The 4014-nt window shown below is 54.4% G+C and overlaps 1 pseudogene; it reads left to right on the plus strand.

Annotated features, from left to right (window-relative positions):
• LOC736680 (KIAA2013 pseudogene) lies at positions 1–2144 on the plus strand (annotated as a pseudogene).
• The last annotated feature ends 1870 nt before the right edge of the window (positions 2145–4014 follow it).

Below are 4014 nucleotides of genomic sequence, written 5' to 3' on the forward strand. Positions count from 1 at the left end.
ATGTGGCTGCAGCAGGTGCTCAAGGGGCTGCCGGGACTGCTGTCGAGCAGCTGGGCCCGCCGCCTCCTCTGCCTGCTTGGCCTCCTACTGCTGCTTCTGTGGTTTGGGGGGTCCGGCGCGCAGCGGGCGGCGGGCGGCCTGCACCTGCTGCCCTGGTCCCGGGGTGAGCCGGGCGCCACCGAGCCGTCTGCCTGCCTGGAGGCGGCCACCCGCGCCTGGCGCGGCCTGCGGGAGCGCGGCGAGGCGGTACCGCTGGGCCCTGGAGTGCCGGCCCTGGTGGCCAACGGCTTCCTGGCCCTGGACGTGGCTGCCAATCGGCTGTGGGTGACTCCCGGGGAGCGGGAGCCCGCTGTGGCGCCGGACTTTGTGCCCTTCGTGCAGCTGCGCCCGCTGAGCGCGCTGGCTGAAGCTGGAGAGGCGGTGCTGCTGCTGCGGGAGGGGCTGCTGCGCCGCGTGCGTTGCCTGCAGCTGGGGTCCCCAGGTCCTGGCCCCGTGGCCGCCGGCCCCGGGCCCGCCTCCGTCTCTGGCCTTGCCGCGGGGTCCGGCCGCGACTGCGTGCTGCTGCAAGAGGGCTTTCTGGCGCACAGGGGCCGACCCCACGTCTACCTGCAGCGCATCCAGCTCAACAACCCCACGGAGCGCGTGACCGCGCTGCAGACTGTGGGGCCCACTGCCGGCCCAGCCCCCAAGGCCTTCACCAGTACCCTGGAGAAGGTCGGAGACCATCAGTTCCTCCTCTACTCAGGCCGGTCCCCGCCTACGCCCACTGGGTTGGTGCACCTGGTGGTGGTGGCCGCCAAGAAGCTGGTGAACCGCCTCCAAGTGGCTCCCAAGATGCAGCTGGATGAGACGGTGCTGTGGGTGGTGCACGTCTCTGGCCCCATTAACCCCCAGGTGCCCAAAAGCAAAGCAGCCAAGGAGCTCAAGGCGCTGCAGGACTTGGCACGGAAGGAAATGCTGGAGCTCTTGGAGATGCCAGCGGCGGAGCTGCTTCAAGACCACCAGCTCCTCTGGGCTCAGCTCTTCAGCCCAGGAGTGGAAATGAAGAAGATCACTGACACCCACAGGCCGTCTGGCCTCACCGTGAACCTGACGCTCTATTACATGCTCTCCTGCTCGCCAGCCCCGCTGCTCAGCCCCTCCCTGAGCCACAGGGAGCGAGACCAGATGGAGTCGACGCTCAACTATGAAGAGCACTGCTTCAGCGGGCACGCCACCATGCACGCCGAGAACCTGTGGCCGGGGCGGCTGTCCTCCGTCCAGCAGATCCTGCAGCTCTCTGACCTGTGGAGGCTGACCCTCCAGAAGCGTGGCTGCAAGGGGCTGGTGAAGGTGGGTGCCCCAGGCATCCTGCAGGGCATGGTGCTCAGCTTCGGGGGGCTGCAGTTCACAGAGAACCACCTCCAGTTCCAGGCCGACCCCGACGTGCTGCAGAACAGCTATGCATTGCGTGGCATCTGCTACATGAACGACCATATCAACCTGGCCGTGCTGGCGGATGCCGAGGGCAAGCCCTACCTACATGAGTCCGTGGAGTCCGGTGGCCAGCCTGTCAAGATCTATGCCTGCAAGGCAGGCTGCCTGGACGAGCCAGTGGAGCTGACCTCGGCGCCCACAGGCCACACCTTCTCGGTCATGGTGACACAGCCCATCACGCCACTGCTCTACATCTCCACCGACCTCACACACCTGCAGGACCTGCGGCACACGCTGCACCTCAAGGCCATCCTGGCCCATGATGAGCACATGGCTCAGCAGGACCCCGGGCTGCCCTTCCTCTTCTGGTTCAGCTTGGCCTCCCTCATCACCCTCTTCCACCTCTTCCTCTTCAAGCTCATCTACAATGAGTACTGTGGGCCTGGAGCCAAGCCCCTCTTCAGGAGTAAGGAAGATCCCAGTGTCTGAGTGAACTAACAGTCCTGCTTTCAGCCACCATTTGCACAAGACACCCAGCACTGAAAGTCCCGCTGCCAGGAGCAAGGGATCCTTTGGAAGCACCCGCCCTTTGTGCCTTGTTGGGGGAAACCAGTGACACAGAAGTGAGTGTGGATACACCAGAGTTTGCATTGGAAGGAATGAGTGTCACGTGGGGAGGGAAGGGGCCAGTGGACCTTTTGTAAGCTTTCCACTCAATAAAATGAACCTGTATAGCAAAAAAAAAAAAAAAAAAAAAAAAAAAAAAAAAAAAAAAAGAATTAAATTGTATAAAGATGTATAAAGATGTCTATTAGTTAGTACATAGGAAACTGTTTGATAATGTTGGCAGAAAAAAAAAACAGGCCAGGCGCAGTGGCTCACACCTGTAATCCCAGCACTTTGGGAGGCCAAGGTTGGTGGATCACCTGAGGCCAGGTGCTTGAGACCAGCCTGGCCAATATAGCAAAACCCCGTCTCTACTAAAAATACAGAAATTAGCCAGGCGTGGTGGGGGGTGCCTGTAATCCCAGCTATTCGGGAGAATGAGGCAGGAGAACCGCTTGAACCTGGGAGGCGGAGGCTGCAGTGAGCAGAGATGGTGCCACTGCACTCCAGCCTAGGCGACAGCAAAATTCCATCTCAAAAAACAAAAAAACAAAGGAAAAACAGTATTCTATGTCAAGTTCCTCGGAAGAATGTCAAATAATTTCTGAATCCCTTAGCACTGAGTGCAGGGTCAGACACAGAGTAAGTATTCAATCAGATTTATGATCCTTATAATTACTAACACTTACTGGGTTGCTTACTATATTCCAGGCATTGTGCTAATAATTAACGCCTCTACACACATTACTTCCTCACAAGCCCCAAATCATAGTACATTTTAGAGCCAGAATTTAAAACTAAGTAAAATTCTAGGACCAGTGCTCTTAACCACTGGGCAATACTGCTTCTCAATTTTATCAAGTAAGTAAATGAAGCAACTCAACACTTTAAAAAAGCTTGTACTCAAAAATCATATTTAGAACTAAGGTTTAATTTTAAAGATTATCCTTGCTTGATTAATGTTTTCACCTGGGAAGAAAGTGACTCTTTACAGGGAAAATTTCTACTTTACAACAGTCTCAACTAGATGGCCGTAAACTCATCATCCAGATCAGGGCTTTTTTTTTTTTTTTTTTTTCCTTTTTCCACCAACTCTTAAACCCAAGCATTTTTAAGAGTGAAAGCATGGCCAGGCATGGTGGCTCACACCTGTAAAACCAGCACTTTGGGAGGCCAAAGCGGGGCAGATCACCCAATGTCGAGAGTTTGAGACCAGCCTGGCCAACATGGTGAAACCCCGTCTCTACTAAAAATACAAATATTAGCTGGGCGTGGCGGTGTGCGCCTGTAGTCCCAGCTACTCAGGAGGCTGAGGCACAAGAATCACTCGAACCTGGGAGGCGGAGCTTGCAGTTAGCCAAGAACGCGCCACTGCACTCTAGCCTGGGCAGCAGAGCAAGACTCTGTCTCAAACAAAAATCCCAAAACCAAAAAAAGTGCAACAAAGCATTTACAGAGTGGGTATATCTACATGCACATTTTCTGATAGATACTAATTGCTGAGAATTTAGACACAGTTTTACCTCTCTACAAATTCATAAATTATATTTCAAGTACAGTTAATTCTGTTGTATAAATGACGTGGGTTCAATATTTTTGCTACAATTTTATCTAACACAGTTGCATGATAGGTATGATTTAATTCTCCTTTCCTAAGAACAGCCATTCAATTGCATGCTCACTGTCACAGAACTGAGACTTTTTTCGAGATGCAGTCTCATTCTGTCTCCCAGGCTGGAGTGCAGTGCCTTGATCTCGGCTCACTGCAACCTCCGCCTCCCGGGTTCAAGTGATTCTGCTGCCTCAGCCTCCTGAGTAGCTGGGATTCCAGGCGCCCGCCATCACGCTCAGCTAATTTTTTTGTATTTTTAGTAGAGACGGGGTCTTACCATGTTGGCCGGGTCAAACTCCTGCCCTCAGATAATCTGCCTGCCTTGGCCTCCCAAAGTGCTGGGATTACAGGCGTGAGCCTCTGCACCCAGCCAGAACTGA

This window comes from Pan troglodytes, chromosome 6, assembly GCF_028858775.2.
Source record: "Pan troglodytes isolate AG18354 chromosome 6, NHGRI_mPanTro3-v2.0_pri, whole genome shotgun sequence".
Lineage (NCBI taxonomy): Eukaryota > Metazoa > Chordata > Mammalia > Primates > Hominidae > Pan > Pan troglodytes.